Consider the following 10,240-nt stretch of genomic DNA (forward strand, 5'->3'; position numbering starts at 1 on the left):
TGAGTTGATGTGATTGACTCTCAGGTACCTGAATACCCAGAGGTTTACTCTGAGTAACCAGAAAGCTATGCGGGTACAAAGACCTAATCAAATTCAATAGCTCGGAAAGTGGGGGAAAAAAAAACATTAAAAAAACACATCAAATCTGTCACGGCAAGGTTATTGAAACGCTCAGAACGTCAACTGACTATTTCATTGTTGATTCCCCCACCCCTTTTTATTTATGAAATACTCTTGAGTCAGGAAAGTTCACTTTTCCACAAATCCTATTGGCTTGTTTCTTATTTTACTGGAGGAGCCCTTTAAATGAAATAGTTTTGGGAACCTCTTCCCCATCAGAGTCATAAAGACCACTAGGCAAGCTACCCTGCTGCCTTAAAAGCAGCACAATCAGCCTTCATCTCTGCCATGATTGACAGTAACATACCATCAACCACCATTTCAACCCTACAATCTCATGCTCTCCTGCAGCCTCATCTTTGCAGTGCAATTGTGTCTCAGATTTTTTCAAGAAAAAGATTGACACCATCAGTCACATGCAGCGTCCCGCAGGGGTCAGCCCCGGAGTCTATCTTGTTTTTAATTGACATGCTATGCCCCCTCTTGGGCAAATGCTCAGAGGTTATGACATCAACATTCACTGCTACGTTGACGATACCCAGGTTTAAATGAACAGCAAACCGGAAACCATCTCCGGACACCCAAAGGTGTTAGATGGGGTTGAAGTCAGGGCCCTGTGCAGGCCAGTCATGTTCTTCCCCACCGATCTCGACAAACCGTTTCTGTATGGACCTCGTTTTGTGCATGTGGGCATTGTCATGCTGAAACAGGAAAAGGCCTTCCCCAAACTGTTTCCACAAAGTTGGAAGCACAGAATTGTCTAGAATGTCATTGTATCCTGTAGTGTTAAGATTTACCTTCACTGGAAATAAGGGGCCTAGCCCAAACCATGAAAAACAGCACCAGACCATTATTCTTCCTCCACCAAACTTTACAGTTGGCACTATGCATTCGGGCAGGTAGCATTCTTCTGGCACCTGTCAAACCCAGATTTGTCTGTTGGCCTGCCAGATGATGAAGTGTGATTCATTACTCCAGAGAATGCATTTCCACTGCTCCAGAGTCCAATGGCAGTGAGATTTACACCACTCCAGCCGATGCTTGGCATTGCGCGTAGTGAACTTAGGCTTGTGTGCGGCTGCTAGGCCATGGAGACACATTTCATGAAGCTCCTGATGAACAGTTATTGTGCTGACGTTGCTTCCAGAGGCAGTTTGGAATGCGGTAGTGAGTCTTGCAACCGAGGACAGACAATTTTTACAGGCTACGCGTTTCAGCAGTCTGCGGTCCCGTTCTGTGAACTTGTGTGGCCAACCACTTCGCGGCTGAGTCGCTGTTGCTCCTAGATGTTTCCACTTCACAATAACAGCACTTACCGTTGACCAGGACAGCTCTAGCAGGGCAGAAATTTGACGAACTGACTTGTTGGAAAGGTGGCATCCTATGACAGTGCCATGTTGAAAGTCCCTGAGCTCTTCAGTAAGGCCATTCTACTGCCAGTGTTTGTCTATGGAGATTGTGTGGCTGGTTGCACGATTTTCTACACCTGTCAGCAACGGGTGTGGCTGAAGTAGCTGACTCCACTCATTTGAAGAGGTGTCCTCATACTTTTGTCTATGTAGTGTATCTGGACAAGAGGAACACTTATGTGAGAATGTTGTTTACTGACTACAGTTCAGCATTCAACACTATCGTTCCCTCCAAGCTCAGAGCCCTGGGTATGGACACCACCCTTTACAACTCGACCCTTGACTTCCAGATGGGCAGACCACAGGCTGTGAGGATTGGCAACACCCCCTCCACACTGACCTAACACAGGGGTATGTCCTCAGTCCTCTACTGTATCATGTTCTGACGACATCACGGTTGTAGGCCTGATAACCAGCAACTACGAGTGAGCCTATGGGGAGTTGGTAAGTGAAATGGCATCGTGGTGTCATCACAACAACCGCTCCCTCAACGTCAGCAAAGCAAAGAGATTGATTGTTGACTTCAGGAAGCAGAGAAGGTCACATGCTCCGATCCATATCAATGGGACTGTAGTAGGGGGAGTCACGAGTTAAGTTCCTCGGCATTCACATCACCGAGGACTTGTCCTAGACCAACACCACCACTCTTGTATAGAGGGCGCAAAAGCGTCTCTACTTCTTAAAGGCGGCTGATAAAAACATGGTAAATCACCGGGACCGTACTTCCACCCATCCAGGACAGCTACTCGAAACGGTGCCTGAGGAAGGCACCAACAGGCTCAGAGACTCTCCACATGTTACTGCTGCAGCCAGACTCATTATACTGCTCAATTTACACTTGTCCCCCCACCCCTCCCCAAAACGTGTAAATATTGTACCTTTCTGTATTATACTACTGCAAAAACATTATATTCCACACCGAGGTAAAGACAGTTTCAAGTTGGATATTCAACGGATATTTGCGCTTTCAAACCTCAATAGCTTTCAAACTACTTGAGCCACAGACTCCAAATAAGTGTCATTACGGTGGAAAAATTGCACAGGTCTTATTTTCACGACTTGAACATTAACTTCGCTTTCCAAAGCTAATAAACATGTGGAAATGTGAGCAGCATTTTGTATTCCTAGTTGAATTAGTTAGGGAGCATAAACAAAGTACAAACGTTTGTTTACAATCGAATTTCAATAGCTCCTTGTTCACTTGACTCAAACAAGGTCCAGAATGTCCACTGACTACCCTTCTATGTTGCACACCCTTTATTTTGTCAATTTTCGTCTCACAAGTTTTGACATTAATTTTTCTAAATGTAAAATTTCAACAGCTCCTTGGTCATGTGACCTACTGACCTCAAACAAGGTTCAGAACGTTCCACTTACTATACCTTCATATCGCACACTCTGATGTTTGTCTACTTACATATCATGCTATTAGACTTAAATCTGTAAGCTTTGCAGGCCTTCATTTTACATGGGTGTTAAAAAATATGTTTAAGTCCACAAATGTTCCATCCTCGCAATAACTATCTTTCACGTGGGCACTGAAAAGATCCGCAAATGGCTGTATGTGGAATGGATCAAGGACAGGAGAGGTGTTCGAACAGACAGGTAGGCCTCATGAAAAACAATGTTTCATAAGTTATTTTCAATCACAGTAATAGGCAGTGATTTGTAAGTCAGATTGAGCTTGATAAGGTGAAAGAATCCTTTTCATAGCGTCACTTTCATATACTGACATTAAGACAAATCCTTCTACGTTGAGAATTAGAACGCAGTTTCCATAACCTGATAATGACTTGATATTTGAGTGTGTTCACAACAAGCCTCCTGCAGACAACTTGCAAAATGCAATAGTGCATTTGAGGGTTTGTTTTTCTGATGAAAGTAGTTATTTGATGCATGGCCTACTATTTCTAACTGGGAAGATAAATTCCTACGTCTTTTGTGAGTAAAATCATTTTTCCAAAATGTATTGAGGTGCATTTTTGTGAAGAGGTATGAGGGTTGTGATATGGGTCATTTAATGGTAAAATCCTTTAAGGGATCAATACATTTCTATATTGCTTTCCCAGTATCTGCATGAACCATCAGGCCAAGTGTTTTTGGTGAAGGAGGAATCGGAACACGCTGCACTCAAATTCAGGTCCTAGTTATTCCATTGTACTGGATCTAATACATATTAGCATTTTACATACATTCAAAAGTGTAATGATTTCAAATTACATACTGTGAAAAACTCTCTTGGCTGCTGGCTCTGTCACTTTCAGACATGCGCAGAGCAAACTGAAAGGGGAAGGGTAGCTCTTGACTTGAACCACAGGGGTTCTCTGTAAAGAGAGAGTAATCCAAAAGGCTAAGACACACCCCTTGACTTTCAGTTGGCACCGTTGACCTGTATGTATTCTCTCCTGATTGGCTCTGTGGTGCACAGTCTGGCAGTCTGACTAAAGTGCCAAAGGTATGAGGAGAGACATCCTCCTTTGTATTCATGGGAACAAATATTTCCTAACATTTTGGATCCTATTCTTGGACAGTTAGAAGACACAATGCATCAATGCAAAACAAATAAATACTAATTACTGTCCATGAGTAACCTCAACCTTGTGGTTCGGTGAGTGTTTGGGCCAATAAAGTGTAAACTCAATTCTACCAGGGAAAAGTCTCTCATGCCCCTATGAACGGGGACACAGGGCAATAGTTTTTAATCTAAACCAGCATTTTTTTTACTGGAGGACACTAAACCCCTAATTGGGGCTCTTCTCTTGACACACAGTAGAAGTTTACCAGATAATATCCTGTATTACATCCTGTGCTGGCCCCATTGTCATATCCATTCTGAATTCTGAGTGGTAAAATCACAGCTGAATAATGCCTCTCTGTATGTGTATACATTTTCCGCCAAGACAGAACTGCCAAAGGGGATGGAGTTGCAATCTACTGCAGAGACAGCCTGCAGAGTTCTGTCATGCTATCCAGGTCTGTCCCCAAACAGTTTGAGCTTCTACTTTTAAAAATCCACCTTTCCAGAAATAAGTCCCTCACTGTTGCCACTTGTTATAGACCTCCCTCAGCCTCCAGCTGCGCCATGGACACCATATGTGAATGAATTGCCCCCCATTTATCTTCAGAGTTTGTACTGTTAGGTGACCTAAACTGGGATATGCTTAACAACTAAGCTAGATGCCCTCAATCTCACCCAAATTATCATGGAACCTACCAGGTACAATCCCAAATCCGTGAACTCGGGCACCCTCATAGATATCATCCTGACCAACCTGTCCCCTAAATACACCTCTGCTGTCTTCAACCAGGATCTCGGCGATCACTGCCTCATTGCCTGCATCCGTAATGGGTCCGCGGTCAAACGCTCCCTAAAACACTTCAGCAAGTAGGCCTTTCTAATCGACCTGGCCCGGGTATCCTAGAAAGATATTGGCCTCATTCCGTCAGTAGAGGATGCCTGGTTATTCTTTAAAAGTGCTTTCCTCACCATCTTAAAATAAGCATGCCCCATTCAAAAAATATTGAACCAGGAACAGATATAGCCCTTGGTTCCCTCCAGACCTGACTGCCCTTGACCAGCACAAAAACACCCTGTGGCGTACTGCATTAGCATCGAATAGCCCCTGCGATATGCAACTTTTCAGGGAAGTTAGGACCTTAGCGGCAGACTCAACAGCCTTGGTTTCTCAAATAACTGCCTCGCCTGGTTCACCAACTACTTCTCAGATAGAGTTCAGTGTGTCAAATCGGAGGGCCTTTTGTCTGGAACCTCTGGCAGTCTCTTTGGGGGTGCCACAGGGTTCAATTCTCGGGTTGACTCTTTTCTCTGTATACATCAATGATGTCGCTCTTGCGGCTGGTGATTCTCTGATCCACCTCTACGCAGACGACACCATTGTGTATACTTCTGGCCCTTCTTTGGTTAACTAACCATACAACTCTCCTTCCGTGGCTTCCAACTGCTCTTAAATGCAAGTAAAACTAAACGCATGCTCTTCAACCGATCGCTGCCTGCACCTGCCCGCCCGCCTAGCATCACTACTCTGGACTGTTCTGACTTAGAATATGTGGACAACTACAAATACCTAGGTGCCTGGCTAGACTGTAAACTCTCCTTCCAGACTCATATTAAACATCTCCGATCCAAAATTAAATCTAGAATCGGCCTCCTATTTCGCAACAAAGCATTCTTCACTCATGCTGCCAAACATACCCTCGTAAAACTGACTATCCTACCGATCCTTGACTTTGGCGATGTAATTTACAAAATAGCCTCCAACACTCTACTCAGCAAATTGGATGCAGTCTATCACAGTGCCATTTGTTTCATCACCAAAGCCCAATATACTACCCACCACTGCGACTTGTATGCTCTCGTTGGCTGGCCCTCGCTTCATATTCATCGCCAAACCCACTGGCTCCAGGTCATCTATAAGTCCTTGCTAGGTAAAGCCCGGCCTTATCTCAGCTCACTGGTCACCATAGCAGCACCCACCCGTAGCACGCGCTCCAGCAGGTATATTTCACTGGTCACCCCCAAAGCCAATTCCTCCTTTGGCCACCTTTCCTTCCAGTTCTCTGCTGCCAAACACTGGAACGAATTGCAAAAATCACTGAAGCTGGAGACTCATATCTCCCTCACTATCTTTAAGCATCAGCTATCAGAGCATCTTACAGATCATTGCACCTGTACATAGCCCATCTGTAAATAGCCCATCCAACTACCTCATTCCCATATTGTTATTTATTTTCTTTATATATTTAGTTTCTCCTTTGCACCACAGTATCACTACTTGCACATTCATCTTCTGCACATCTATCACTACAGTGTTTATCTGCGAAATTGTAATTATTTCTCCACTACGTCCTATTTATTGCCTTACCTCCCTAATCTTACTTTATTTGCACACACTGTATATGGACTTTTGTATTGTGTTATTGACTGTGCGTTTGTTTATTCCATGTGTAACTCTGTGTTGTTGTTTGTGTCACACTGCTTTGCTTTATCTTGGCCAGGTCGCAGTTGTAAATGAGAACTTGTTCTCAACTGGCTTACCTGGTAGAATAAAGGTGAAATAAAAAATTTAAGAAATAAAAAAATACTGTATGTGGGAATGTCTTATGTCCGTCCTACATGTAGTGTTGGTACATGGAATATTCCTCAACTGCATATATAATAAATTGCTATTGCAAATAGAAGTATTATGTTCAACAACTTTCAGATATTATTTTGACAACCACACTTTGGTGCTTACAATTCATTCTCTATTGTCATGGACTTGGTGGGCACTGTCATCTGTGATCTTTGTGATATGACTTTCTTTAAGCACGTACTGATGAACCTGTAGGGGTTGGATCCTATATGCTACTTTTATTATTGTCCTGTAAATGGTTCAGTGCCTATAATTTAGGCTGTGTGTAGAAGGGAGCATGAAGGAAATTACCTCTACTATTAAATTACTACTAGATTATAGTGATAAGGTAAACAGCATATACATTTGGCTTGTGTATTAATTTGCCTATAACTAATCATAATTCCATTATTTTTACATAAAAAAGAGAATACTGCAAAATGAGAAGATCCTGCCATGGAAAAGACGACTGTGTGGACATAAAGTGGAAAGGAGGGGAAATAACTCCCACCATGCAGCAGGACACCTTCAGCTGAGGGGTCTTTGTAATGCAGGTTTGATAGTTATATTTTCAATAATGAATGGTTAGCTGTTAAGTGACAATTAGGTAAAAAGCTGTATTTTATTTTTTGGTGTAGATGGCCAAGGAAGTTGCACAGAACTTCCCCAACATCCTCTCCCAAACTGATATTGAACCTTCAAAAACACATGGAGCAACTGTGGAAAGAAATGGCTGAGGATATGCTAAAAATGTCTGGTATGTAATGACATTTAATTCAAAGTAAATGTAAAGTCTTGATTTTTATGGAGTTGTGTCAGACAGCCATGTGTTCAGAGAACTCAGCTTGATATGGTGATCAATCAGTTGTCTTGTTGGTAGCAGGTTCTCAGCTAAGTCAATGCCAGACTGGTTTATGATGATTTTGATTTTAAAAGTCTAGGGTTTTTTGTAAATTCTTTATTTTGATGTAGTTGTGTGGGACAGCCATATGTTCAGTTCATGCCTATGATTTCAGAGTTCAACAAAGCCAACAACTGCTTCATGTGTGCCACTGATACAGAACCTGGATGTGCCTCAAAGACTGACTGGGTTAGTAACTTTATTTAACATGTTTATAATCTTTTGACAACAGTGATGGCATGTAAGACCATTTATGATTTAACACAATGGATGGCTAATTTGTCATTCGTCGCACTGCGTTGATATTTGATATTATTTATAACGTGTTACACTTTGTTTTGTTTTAGATTGACTGTATTGCATGCCAACGGTGGTTCCATGTGCTGTAACTAAGTATGAAGACACGAGAGTTCAACAGAGTAAAGAACACCAACTGGAAGTAAGGTCTTTGTTGTTGAAAATGTATGCTGTACCCCATCCACACTGAAGAGGCTCTGTAATGCACCAGGGATAAAGAGAAAGTTAACAATGAAATGTTTCGTACTTATTTGAAGTTAAGTGTCTGTTGACATGTTGAAAAATATTGAAGGTCTACAATTTCTGTTTAATTTGTCAATATTCCATTTTTATTCATTGATTTACTGGTCACCATTACTGTTGATATTAGCAACGAAAGGAGATATCTCTATTGTGTACCACTGTTATACTGTGGACAAACAAACAGGGAAAATAAGTACTTAGAACTACCAATTATTATAAATATTAAATAAAAGAGTAAACACTGGACTGAACCCCCTAATTGTCAAACTAATATTAATGTACAACAATATGGAAGAGACATAACTATAGTTTACGCAATATGGGTGTATATCCACTGCACACTTCTTGGGTGTGTAATTGACATGACCAAGGAGCTGTTGAAATTTAAAACTATGAAAAATGTACGTTACACTGCTTGATTTTACAGCACACAAACAAGAGTGTGCAATATAGAAGGGCACATTCTGCACCATGTTTGAAGTCAGTAAATATTGAAATTTTACATATTGAAAAATGAATGTAAAGTCATGTGAGATGAAAATGGACAAACTAAAGTGTGTGCAATGTGTAGGCCCACTGAGTGGACATTCTGAACCTTGTTTGAAGTCACTAGGTCACATGACCACGGAGCTATTGAAATTTAAAAATGTAAATAAATCATTTAATAGTGTGAGATGTAAATCGACCAACAATAAGTGCGTAGTGTGTCTATACCATGTGGTTAGCTAGAACCAGTTTTGAACATTTTAGGAGTAATGGTTAAATATCTATTGAAATTCGGTCCTTTTGATTTGTCACTATGCTGACGGTCCCCAACTGCTGTTGGTGGACGTAAGGAAGAATACAGGCGAATATCCGTCAAATATACAACCTCGGTCTATTCCACCGCCATTTACGTCAGTCATACAATTTATTTGTTGCTTTGAGAAGGAACCTGCAGGTAAGCATTTCTTTGGACGATTAATCCCATGCGGACAATTAATAAAACTTGGGTGGGGGTCCGAAATGGCACCCTGTTGGGATAAATTTTACCAGTGTCTTTGGCTATGCCGGATTAAGTGATATTACATGCTATTCTATAAAATAATTTATCCGCAATTAATATTACCTGATTGAGCTAATCATGTAAATGTAATTAACTAGTCGGGACACCACAAAATAATATTTATAGAGCTGTTATCTTCAGAATAAACTCTTAAAGGCCTAGTAATATTTTACAACAATAGCAGTCAATATTGATCGTCATCTTAATTCAGTCTCATCTGAAAGTTGTAAATTCTTGGTTATCTGCACAAACCCTGGCTAACAAGTTGAATCAGCAATACAAAATTGGGTTTAATTATTTATTTACTAAATACCTAATTAATCACACAGAATAACATATACACATAATTAATCAACTTGATTACGCCATAAAGATAAACGCCCCTAGCGGGCGGAACAGGTATGACAGCTTGTTACACAAAAGGGGCTGGGTTTTTGTGAAAGAGCGGGAAGATTGAGGAACAAAGGGTGAAGCTGTGCTATCGTAAATACAGTATCTTATGCATTTGAAATTACCGCCCATTTGGAAAAGGAAAATGCAATAAATATTTACTTGAGCTGCGCTTCAGTAGGTTGGTGGTAGATGGAAGGCCGTGTTGCCAAACCTGGTCCTTTGAAGAATGTCTCTGGTTGTCAATTGGATACGTTGTAGTAAAATTGTGTGACAGATGATATACTCTGTTCCTTCCGAACCCTCGTTTGCAGCGACTGTTGCTAACTCAACGGCTAGTAGGTATCACTTCTGTAGTGAAGAGTTCAACGTTCATACCATTCGCAACCAAAGCTCACGCTGATGTTGGCTTCGTTCTGTTGTTATCGGAACCATTCTAACATCGGACCGTCGTCCCCACATCCTCGGAACAGGAGGTTACATTGTCGTCAAGGGTTTATATAGGAAGGGAGAGGGCGTTTGAAAAGTTTTATAGCCCATGTCCCTTCACAGGGGCAGGCCACTGAGCAGAGCCCTAACTTCTGAAAACCCAAATCTCACATTTTAGAAGCTAAAAATCACTTTTCATACCATCATGAATAATTTCATATTCAAACGTTTAAATTGAACAATTCCATGTGAATCCGATGTGTAGACTTTCCAC

The 10,240-nt window shown here is 41.4% G+C and overlaps 1 long non-coding RNA gene across 1 annotated transcript; it reads left to right on the forward strand.

Annotated features, from left to right (window-relative positions):
• Nucleotides 1-7,304: 7,304 nt before the first annotated feature.
• On the forward strand, nucleotides 7,305-8,140 carry LOC118396105 (uncharacterized). Its single transcript, XR_004828123.2, has 3 exons — nucleotides 7,305-7,418; nucleotides 7,678-7,751; nucleotides 7,910-8,140. It is a non-coding gene; the product is annotated as an uncharacterized LOC118396105 (long non-coding RNA).
• The last annotated feature ends 2,100 nt before the right edge of the window (nucleotides 8,141-10,240 follow it).

Source organism: Oncorhynchus keta, chromosome 17 (assembly GCF_023373465.1).
Source record: "Oncorhynchus keta strain PuntledgeMale-10-30-2019 chromosome 17, Oket_V2, whole genome shotgun sequence".
Classification (NCBI taxonomy): Eukaryota; Metazoa; Chordata; class Actinopteri; order Salmoniformes; family Salmonidae; genus Oncorhynchus; species Oncorhynchus keta.